Genomic DNA, 12062 nt, shown 5'->3' with positions numbered 1-12062 from the left:
CGCGAACCCGCGTCCCCTGCATCGGCAGGCGGACCCTCAACCATTGCGCCACCAGGGAAGCCCTGCCCTTTAGAATATTCACTCCACTGCGGAATTTTATCTGATGACCAATGAATCTCCAGTACCTAGAACAGTGCCCGCCCATGGCAGGCAAGCAAATATCTGTCCATTCAAGCAATGAGCCTCCAGGCTCCTGTTTCCTGGATTCCCTTCCAAAAACTCCACTTTCTCACTTCCTTCTGCAGAATAATTTACATTCAACCTCCTACTCTTTTCCAGAGCTGCCCTTACACACCCAAAGATTCACTGATATGCTCTGACAGAGGTTCTCACGCCCCGCCCCTCACTGCAGGGAGGGGCTGGCAAAGCCTGGATTCCAGGCTTCTCTACCCCTAAGTCTCTGCAGATAGTCCACGTGGGATTAAAATAGCCTGCTTTCCAACCAGCTCCCCACAGGTTATCGAAAAACAAAAGTTTTCTCTTTAGAGTAGTTAGAATGACCTGTGTGGAAATTATACTTCCTAATTTCACTTACATGAAATAATATTCATGAAAATATCCAAACTGAAAATGAAATTCATTCAAATGAAAGTTCATTTTAAAAAACTTCATTTTTGCATTAAATTGCGTTTTTAAAAGAAGTATACTGCCTATTTTATAAAATAACCTGACATAGTGATTAGACCTTGTCCAAGGAGACTCCTTTTTTTCTACATATTTCTTTTGTGGTCTTTTTTCCTTTTTCCTCTGAATACACATGCTCGTTGTAGAACACTAGATATACACACATGTTATACACACACACATATATATACACACAAAAATTAAATCAGTCATTATTCTTTCCTAAAATTCCTTTTTTATGCATTTTCTATCCATTGTTGAAATGATACTATATACACAAAACTGTGCCCTGATGCCCTGAGCCTCTTGCATGCTAGGAGTCTACTGACTAAAAAATATTTACACTACGTTAAATCAAATGCCAAGATTATGATACAAATAATGTGGGTTGTAGAGTGAAGAGAACAAAGAAATCCCTGGGATAGTTTTTCAAAAGAGCTGTGACTTCGACATGAAGGAGAAGGGAAGGACATTTAGAGAGAGGGAAACTCGAGCAGGAAGTGGTTCTCTGAAAATGGGTAGGGCAGACATCTGGGCGAAGCAAGCGCTTCATACTTAAGTAAGGGTCACGTGGGAAGGATGTTGGAGATACGGTCTGGGTAGCTCTAGGACAAGGCATGCTGAAGAGCAGCCAGGTCTAGATGTATCAGCAATTTCACTTGAGAAATAGGAAGAAATATTGTCTTATTGGAGGAATCAAAAGAAGTCTGTGTGGTTGAAGAGCTGTGACCAAGGGGAAAGGTGGTCCACGATGAACTGGAGAGATGGGCCAGGTGCAGACTAGGGAGTGCCTTGAGGCCCATGATTAATAAGGAGTTTGAATTCCAAGTTCGGTTTCTCATGGAGATCTTTGGTAACTATGGACAAAGTAAGCTGCTCCACAGACAGAGAATATGTCTGTGTTTTTTTATGCAGAAAAGTGGTCTCAGTAGATATTTGTGTATCTGTACTGGTTTAGGACACTCTGTCTTTTTTGATCAAGATTATTTAAACAACAAATGCAGTGGCTTTGCCTCTAGAAGCACTCTTGAGGTACCCAGTGCTCACCCATGAGCGAATTCTCTCTGAATTAAGACCTAAGGACATGAAGAGGTAATTTATAAGACAGACGTGTTGGAGGTATCAAAATGAGTAGGAAAGCCAAAACTTAAAAATCCTCTATTTAACATTTCTGTCTAGAAACAACAATGCCAGTAGAAACTTTTGAAGACTCTTACCTTGAAAATAGTAACAAGTCCTAGACAAAAAAATTTTTATATTGTATTACTTCATAAAATGTTAGCCCATATCCAGCTTGCATTGTTACTTTATTTTTAAAACTAAGCTATTGGGGAGGGGACGTTACTGTATAGTTATTAAAGGACCATAATATGATCAAAAGATTATCAGTAAGAGAGTCAAAAGGCAAGCCACAGACTGGGAGATGGTCATAATATATGCATCTACCAAAAGAGGGATACCCAAAATATGGAAAAAATGCTACAAAGCAATAAAGACAATCCAATTTTTAAATGAGCAGAGTTGAATAGGTATTTCAAAAACTATATCCCGATGGCCAATAAGCTAATTTTAAAATGGTCGACATCATTATTTATCAGGGAAAAGAAAATTGAGACCAAAGCCTTATCAGAATGGCTAAGATTAAAGAGGCTGACAATTCCAAGAATTGAGCTGGATAAGGAAAACTGGAACTCTCGTTACTGCTGGAGGGAGTGTAAATTTGTGCAGCCACTTTGGAAAACTGGCAGAATTTACTAAAGCCAAACAGAGATCCGCTCTATCACACAGCAGTTCTATTTCCAGGTGTATATTCTAGGGTGATAAATTCACACATTTACCAAAAGACGTGTACAAGCAAAGAGACTAACCATGGTGTTCCCTTTCCCAAAATAACTTGCTCGTTGAGAACAGTTACATTTATACACCACGGGGATTAATTCAAACCTCAACAGAGCAAAGATGTCACCCCAGCAGCACTTCTGGGTGTATATCCAGGTGAAATCGGTATCTCAAGAAAAATGTCTTTAACTTCCATGCTCACTGCAGAATTATTCACAATAGTCAAAATATGAGAACAGTGGAAGGTCTATCAAAGGATGAATGGATAAAGAAAATGTGGTATATAGATTCAACAGAACAGTATTCGGCCATAAGAAATTAAGGAAATTCTTCCATTTACAACAACATGGATGAAATATGAAGGCATTATGCTAAGTGAAATAAGTTCTGCAGAGAAAGACACATCCTGCGTAATCTCACGGGTGGAATCTGAAAAAAAAAAAAGTTGAACAAAGAGCCAAATGGTGTTTCCAGGGGCTGGGTGGTGGTGGAAATGGGCAGATGTTGCTCAAAGGGTGCAAACTTTAATTTGTAAGATGGATCAGTTCTGAAGATTTAATGTACAGCTAGGTGACTATAGTTAATAATATTGTATTGTATACTTGAAACTTGCTAAGAGAATAGATCTTAAGTGTGTTCACCATATACACACACAAAAATGGTAACTGTGTGAGGTGACAGATGATTTCATTAACTTGATTATGGTAATCATTTCACATTATATACACATATCAAATCATTTAAATACATACAATTTTATTGATCACCTATAACTGAATAAAGCTGGGGAAAATAAACATTTTTAATTTAAAAAGATATTAAAGGATTAAAAAGCACAAAAATAACAATTATTTCTGAGTGGTAGGATTTTTGGTGGTTTTTATGGTGATTTTAAGCTTTCTGTATTTTTTCAAAATTTCGTCAGTGAACATACATCATTGTAATAAAGTACTCTTCACTATCAAAGCATGTCATTAAAATGCATACTATTTACTTGTTGTTTCTGTTCTTTGTATTCTGACTGAAAAAAAAAACCTATGAATCCTTTACAAGAATTATATGTGAGACCTTTTTATCATAGGTACACAGATTATTTCTCAGGTACATTATTGCTTAAATACTAGCTATTTCGTCAAAATCTTGCCCCAGCAGATAATGAGCATCCCAGCTGAGAAAAGTATATAACGCGTCTTCACAGCTTTAGTCATTGCCTTAATTAATTACCAACAATGCTCGGTTGTAATACTAATGCTTTCTTAAAGTAATCCAGTTTCAAGAAGAAACCACTACTATTTACATCACTATATGATCCCTAATAATCCAGTGCATTGTAAAAATTTTAAGGTGTTATAAATTAGGAAACCTTGTGAATTCATTAAATGTCCCAGATTCCCATGGACCAATAAAATTAGCATGCCATTTTTGTCCATCCAGAAGACCAATGCAGAAAAGCACAAGAGACAGCAAGGCAGTATTACAAACCAAAGTGCTAATCCCATCAGTAAAGTTTAATCTTTATGTTTTTATCCATATGGGTTTATGATAATGTTACTTTTGTTCACGGTGTCTCTTCAATATACTGCAGAGAAGAGATAGGAATTTTTGTTTGTTTGCGTTCTGCTTTGCTTAATCTGGTTTGTTGGTTTCCACTTTACATCACATGGAATGAAGTGGAAGCCAGTCTGTGGTCCCACCGCCTTCACCTGAAGACAGCTGTTGCGTGGTGATTCTTAAGGGGTAAAACTGGTTCTAGGGAAAAGTTCACCGTTCCCTTAACTATTGCTTTCTTATGCTCAATTAGAGCTGGTACTAAGCAACACAATGTGTACCAGAATAGACTTTTCTGGCCCTAAGAGGCTGTTGTTCAGGCTGTCCACAAGCCCCTGATTGACTGGTTCACCGTCCTGACTGGAATACTGGAAATTAGCTCAGAACTTTTAACAAGCCTCAAGAAATGGGAAGACTGCATTACATCTATGATCTATAAATGTCTTGTGCTCTGTCCCGTCTGAACTCTTGTACAGAAGTGGACACGGCAGACAGATATAGTTGGAAAAAATCCCAAAGGGCTACTCAACACCTTATGTTGAAAGAATTATACTATCACTAGTGGATTAAAGACTAAGACTCAAAGCCAGAATGGGTCAGAGACTGACCTTGGGTCAACCCACGCAGTCTCTCAAGCCTTGCCTTCGGTCCATGACCTCTCCTCTCTGGCTCTGGTATGAGTCCCACATTCATATTTCTGCGAGCAGCGTCTCTTTTTTTTGACATATTCACAAAATCTTTATAGAAAGAATTAATACTCAAAAAAAGAAAAAAGACAGGAGCTAAATACAGAGATGAAATGTACAAAACTAATGGGCAGGCAAACTAAAAGTTCTAGAAAGTATTTTACTTCAGATTGAAAAATGAACAGTTCCCACACTGTTCATTGCCAGATACCCGATATTCATGAATACAATGCTGGTCATTTGAGGAAATGTACACACCTCAATTTCTCCTTCATGCTTTTTCTTTTAGAAAGATACTGTTTACCAAAAAGAAACTTCAGCAGCACAGGAAAAATGATTTTCCCAATAAATTTACAAAAATTTAAGATTCCCAATGGAATCGAGGTTATCTTCCTCCACCATCACCTTAATATAATCACATGCTTATTGGAACACACAACTCTGTACCCTAAGAGTTCATTTACTTTCAACAATGAGTGTGACTCTCAAAAAAAAAAAAAAAGATTGGGATTGACTTATACACACTAATATGTATAAAATAGATAACTAATAAGAACCTGCTGTATAAAAAAATAAATTACATAAAATTCAAAAAAAATTAAAAATAGTATTTGCACATTCATATAAAAAACTTCAGTGTGGTAAATGCAACATGGATTTCTACAAGTGTTAAGTGTCTGAAATAGACAGCTAATACTGGATTTAATTTATTTTATAAATAATTGTCCCACAGCAGTAAACATAAATCTACACATTCACAATAGTCCTAGAAAAGAAATACTGTGATTAGGCACAATATGTTATGACAAACTAGTTTCAAAAAACAAAAACTCAAGGGACTTCCCTGGTGACTCAGTGGTTAAGAATCCGCCTGCCAATGCAGGGGACGCAGGTTCAAGCCCTGGTCTGGGAAGATCCCACATGCCGCGGAGCAACTAAGCCCGCGCGCCACAACTACTGAGCCCGCACGCCTAGAGCCCGTGCTCCGCAACAAGAGAAGCCACCGCAATGAGAAGCCCACGCACTGCAGCGAAGAGCAGCCCCTGCTCACCGCAACTAGAGAAAGCCCGCACACAGCAACGAAGACCCAACGCAGCCAAAAATAAATTAAATAAATAAATAAATAAAACAAAAACTCAATATCTTGATAAAAATTCTGATTAAAAAAATGTGACTCTAAAATACACAACATTGTCAAAAAAATCACATTTAAAATCTTCCACAGTTTACACAAATATGCATTTCCAGTTTTGGAAAAAAATTTTCCATTGTGAATTAAAATATCTATACAAACATATGGAAAGCTATTAATTTCAATGATGATATCAGTTTGGGTTTTAGTTTAGCATTATTTTCTTTATAAAAACGTTGCAGTAAGTGTACATTAATGGTCTGATTGGTTTCAATATTTCATAAATGTATATAAAAGAAATTCTTAAAAGCCTACATGCTTAACTACTGCGGGAGACAATAACTATAAACAGCTTTAATTAAATCATACTTATACAAAACTATTTTCTTATACTCCACTTTATGCTTTTGGTATTGTTGATCTTTAAAAATTAAATGGTCTTTGACAATGGATCTATTTTGTATTGCTTGTTAAGACAAAATATTTCTTCTCCTTTCATGGGATTGTTATCTTTAATTAAAACTTTTTTTGAACATGGGCTTGTCTCAGTCATACTGTGAATTTTGGTTGTGGTCAGCTTTGAGTGCAAGTAAGATGTATAATTCTGTTATTCATCACATGTTGAGTTGGAAACTCAGTTGGAAATATTGAATAGAATGTGACATTTCTGCAAATGCCTTCTCTCAAGGTGAACGCTCTTAAGCTTAGCATCAATGTGTGCAACTCTGTTAATTACGGCCATTTCTGGGATGATTCTTTCATATATATACATATGAGACCAGAGCCTCTTGAACCCAACTCTCCCAGTCAATCTCAGCTCCATCAGTGACTCGTTAATTACGGCCATTTCTGGGATGATTCTTTCATATATATACATATGAGACCAGAGCCTCTTGAACCCAACTCTCCCAGTCAATCTCAGCTCCATCAGTGACTCATCGTGTGGCCTCCAGTAAATTATTTAATCTCTCTGAGCCTCAGTTTCCTCACGTGTGAACTGAAAACAATAATTGTACCTCCCTCTTAGGGTTCTTGGGAGGATTAAGTGTGCACACAGGATGGTAACACAGTAAACAGTCATTAAATACAGCGTAGGTGATACTACTCATTCCACCCCTACCTCTAAATGAGCTAAATGCCTGAGAAAGGAACTGGAGATGTTTGCTTGACCTTCTTTGCCCTAGTAAAATTCAGACTGAAACATGATTGAATGGCAAATACAAATGAAAGTGTGCAGGAATGTAACCTTATTTTATTTTAGCTAAAAATCCATTCAAATCAGTCTTTTTCAGGTACCTACTTAAATCAGTGAAAGTTCAAAGTATCTTTCAGTTCTGTTCCTCCCCACCAGCCCCCATACACAATTTGGTGATTGCCCCTACATGTTGGAGACAAAACAGTTCTCTTTACTCCTTATGGGTTCCTTTTCTGATATAAGTTTTCAAATCCCACCCATCTTTAGCAGTCCATCCTGAATAGAACTTCTGTCATCAATCTTTTCTGGCTACAACACTCAACTTTGCACCTTGACTTTCCTCAACTTCTATGGCACTTATATAATCTGAATGTCACTTGATTCTACTGTCTCAGATTGTTGCATATTTTAAAATTTAAAACATTTACCTTTTACAACAAAAACTGAAACTAAGTCACTTGGAAATTGTATCAGTACTTTTAATTATGTTACTTAAACCATGGGGAAAACACTCAGAAATATTTTCTGATTTCCTCACATCCCATAGGTATAAGCTGTTGTAAAATTTTAGCTCTTAAATAAGAGCTAAATAATTCACTAAATAGTGAATGCATTCTCTGTGCCATACTGTAGACTGTTCTCCATATCTTGTTTAATTCAAACCCTATGGGTTTGGGCAGTGGGGAGGTAGATTAAGAAAGATGGTAAAATAGATAGCTAGTGGGAAGCAGCCGCATAGCACAGGGAGATCAGCTGGGTGCTCTGTGACACCCTAGAGGGGTGGGATAGGGAGGGTGGGAGGGAGACGCAAGAGGGAGGAGATATGGGGACATAGGTATATGTATAGCTGATTCACTTTGTTATACAGCAGAAACTAACACACCATTGTAAAGCAATTATACTCCAATAAATATGTTTAAAAAAAAAAAAGAAAGATGGGAAAGGAAATTATCATTTGTGGAGCCAAACATTATGGGTTTTGTTCATGTTATTAACTGAATTCTCCTAACAACCTTTGATGGAGACACTAAATTCTCCCCTTTATAGATGTGAAAACTGAAGGTAAGTGGGTTTAAACAACAGATCCAATTAGCAAAGGTCAAGCCCAAAGTCAGAATCCAATGATTTCTGACTCCAGCACCTGTGGACTAAGCCCTGATTCATTCTCTGACTGGCTTGTGACCTTGGGAAAGCGAGTGAAACCTGCCAGACCTCACTGGAAAGGATCTACTAAAACCACAAGCTAACACTTATTGAAGACGTACATCGTTCTTGAGCTGTGGTAAGTGATTTACGGGGATTATTTCACTTTCTCCGCAGAACAAATCCACAAGGCACTTATTATTATCCCTGCTTTACAGATAAGGAAAGAGAGGCAAAGAGAGTGATGGAACTTGCCCAGACCACACAGCTAGTGTGGTTAACTGGACTTCTCATCCCACTTTCCTCTCCACCACGTACTACACTGCCTCCAGAGACTGGAAAGATCTGTCGTAAACACTGAACCTGGTATTAGAAGCACCAGGTGAAAGAACATATATGAAATGCCTAGCACAAAAATGTCAGCTTTGCTTACAAAATCGTAGGTAATACCAACTAATGTACTAAAGGACAAAACTCAGCTCTAAAAAATCCCTGACAGGCTGTAAGTGTTGGCCAAATTAACATAATGAAATTTCACAGGATAACAGCCAGGCCTATAATTAAATTTTAAAAATCAAATGTACCAGTTCTGAAGGGAGTAGGCCTGGTTAGCAGCTGGTACCTAAAAGGATTTTAGTAGATTTCAAGCTCCAGTATAAGACAATACTGTAATATAGCAACTCCCCCCAAAGAGTCAAAGTAATCTTAGGCTACATTAATAGAAATTCAGTGTCCAAACAAGATAGACCATAGTAGGACTGAATTTGTACTGTTTGGATCACGTCCAGAGCACCGGGGTTCACTCAGGGAGTCACATTTTAGAGAAAATGATAACAGAAGGGAGAAGAGAACTCAGAAATCTGCCACATTGGACCCTGAAGTTATGACACTGTGCCATAAAACTCACACTAATGATCATTAAATATGTGAAAGATTTATATTCTAGATGGCCCTTTAAAGCAAAATAAGAATCATGGCTGGAAGGTACGGGGAAGAATGTTCCAGTTCAGTATGAGGACAATTATAAGAAACAAAGATACATAAAATTGTACGAACTTTCTTATGGATGTGAGTGTTCCCTGTCATTGCAGGTGTTCAAGCAAAAGGTCAACTATCACTTGTCAGAAATATTACACAAGCGATCCAGGCAAGAGACAAGGGCTCAGAATACTTGGACTTGATACATCCCTTCCGGTTTTGTAATTCCATGTGTGAACAGGAGTAGGGAGAGGATTTTAATCTGACAAAAGGTACACACTCTGCTTGCTTAAACTATTTTAGCACATTAATTGCACAGTGCCATACTCGTAAGTGGCTTAAGAGTCTCTAAATAAAGAAAAACTTTTTCTACACATCAAAATAATGTGTTTTCTAATAAGTTAAGTTTAAAATGCAATTTAAGTCCATCCTATAAGTTTAACACTTTTCTAGGTTATACAATCTACTAAGTAATTTACCATTTTGTGTGGCAAACCATATATATAGGCTTCCTTTCGTTCTCACTCTACTTTTTTTTTTAGGGGATTGAGCTGGCGAACTCCCCTCCCCACAAGATTTGAAATAACAATTACTAGCCCAGACCACTTTTCTGAGCTCCATATCTGGATCATCCTATAGACATTTCCATTTAAAGGGCCAACAGGTATCTCAAAAAATTATTCTACAACTAAGCTCTTAATGGCTAGATTCCACCAACAGTCAATCTAGTCTTCCTCCAATTTTCCAAGTCTCAGTAAACCTTACTATCATCCCCAAATCTGTTTATGCCAGAAAGCTTGGAGCCTTCCAGGAAAGTTCCTTTTCCCTGTGTCCCATAACTTGCCTGTAACCAAGTAGTAACTATTCTTCTCAAAAGCATTCCTCCAACCACTTCTCTCCACGGCTTCTGCCCACATTCCAGGCATTCCAGCCTCATTTCACACCTGAACTACTGCAAACCCTCAGAACTAGGGTTTGCCTAGGGTTTGCCTTAACTGTTGTATCCTAATTGTACTGTCTCTGTTACAATAGCTTCTGATTATTTTCCATTTCTACGTAGTCAATCATTGAATACAATGTGATAGATATTTGTCAGTGGTCTTTTAACATCTGAAGGTGGAGGGGTAGGATTTCATACATGGAAAGAAACTCTCTCTGCTATTTTCTATATTTTGATTAATATTTAATTTGTTAAATTTATTTATTTTTAAATATTGCTTTACTTAACACCATAAGATAAACTGAAAGATTTTATTTTATTTCTGAACTTTTAGCTAAAGATAGAAACCTCAATTTCACTTGTTCTTTGAATCATGCACAATCATTCATAAGTTTAACAAATTAAATCCTTTTAAAACATTTAATACAACTTACATACATAATTAATCAAACCCTCTTAGACAATTCAAATCATAATCACCCACTCAATATACCTGACTCTCTAAAATGTACTAAACACAAAATGGCAGACTTACAAACTGAACAAAAACATTTTCTTAGAACATCACTTTTGTAAGTCTAAGTCAGACATCGTTTTAATAGATCAAATTTTATTACCCATTTCAAAAATCTTAAAAAACAAAACTAGAATCTTTTGGGTTAGAAATGTGAAAACATACATCTACATGTCCTCTCTCCTGAAACACTACTAAAACCCAGAGTAAAAGGCATTTTTTAAACAAAGAAATCCACCTAATCTCAGACTTCCAACCTCTAGAAATATGAGAAATCAATTTCAGTTGTTTATAAGCCACCTAGTCTATGGTATTTTGTTACAGCAGCCTATAAACTAAGACAACAGTCACAAGTATACTAAAGAGCACAGCAACAGAATTTTGGAAGTTAAAAAGCCTGAAGTCAAGAAAGGTAGATACCAAGTCAGTAATAAGGAAAAAGCTAAGAATCAACCCACTTTACAGCAGAGACTCTCCAAACATTTCAGGAAAAGGCAGACCCGGGCACTTCTGGTAGCGGGGACTTCATGGTGGAGGTGGAGGTAGAGGGCTAAAATAAGGAAGATTGTTTGAAAGGACATGTATATTTTTAAATCTCCTGCCCCCATCCTAATCCAGATAGAAAGTTTATTTTTGGAGAAAGAAAACAGAAGGTCTCTGGACTGGTGAATACTGGAAACAGCTGAGGGCTTAGTTATTATATCTACACAGGGGAAAAAAATGAACCAGGCACACCAGTATAAATGCAGAGATTCCCAATAGCCTTGCCCCACTGAGCTCTCAGAAGTCTGACAGCCACACCTTTACCCTCCACACAAGTGATTAGAAGGTTCTTTCCTAGGAATCTGACCAGCCCAAGAGGAGTTGAGGATTCTAGGGAGCTTTTCTAAGAAGCAGCCTACACGAAAGCAGTAGTACATAACTGGGAGCAATTTTTCCACCCCCAGGGGAAAGGTAGCCCTATCTGGACACATGTTTATGGCACAACAAGAGGGAGTGTTATTAGCATGTAGCAGGTAGAGGTCAGGGATGCTGCTATATGTCCTACAAGGCTCAGGATAGCCCCACCCCTTATGACAAAAAGACATCTATCCCAAATTGTAAGTAGTGCTGAACTTGAGAAATCCTACCCTACAGAGAAGTTCAAAGTTCACAAGTACTGACAATGCATCAAAGTTACCACTAAGATTTTTGTTTCCCATTCTTAACTGTGAGAAGGGAACCAAGAATTATCAGACATCTGAGGAAGACTTATAACTTGGAAGATAAGAAAACAGCATCAAAACAAAAGAAATTGAGACCATGGAGGGAGAAGAAAACTTCAAAAATATATTATTCATCTTGAAGAAATGAGAGAAAATACTGACTCTATAAAAATATAGAGGGGCTTCCCTGGTGGCGCAGTGGTTGAGAGTCCGCCTGCCGATGCAGGGGACACGGGTTCGTGCCCCGGTCCGGGAGGA

This window comes from Physeter macrocephalus, chromosome 10 (genome assembly GCF_002837175.3).
Source record: "Physeter macrocephalus isolate SW-GA chromosome 10, ASM283717v5, whole genome shotgun sequence".
NCBI lineage: Eukaryota > Metazoa > Chordata > Mammalia > Artiodactyla > Physeteridae > Physeter > Physeter macrocephalus.
The sequence above is the reverse complement of the archived record's forward strand: the minus strand, read 5'-3'. Positions refer to the sequence as shown.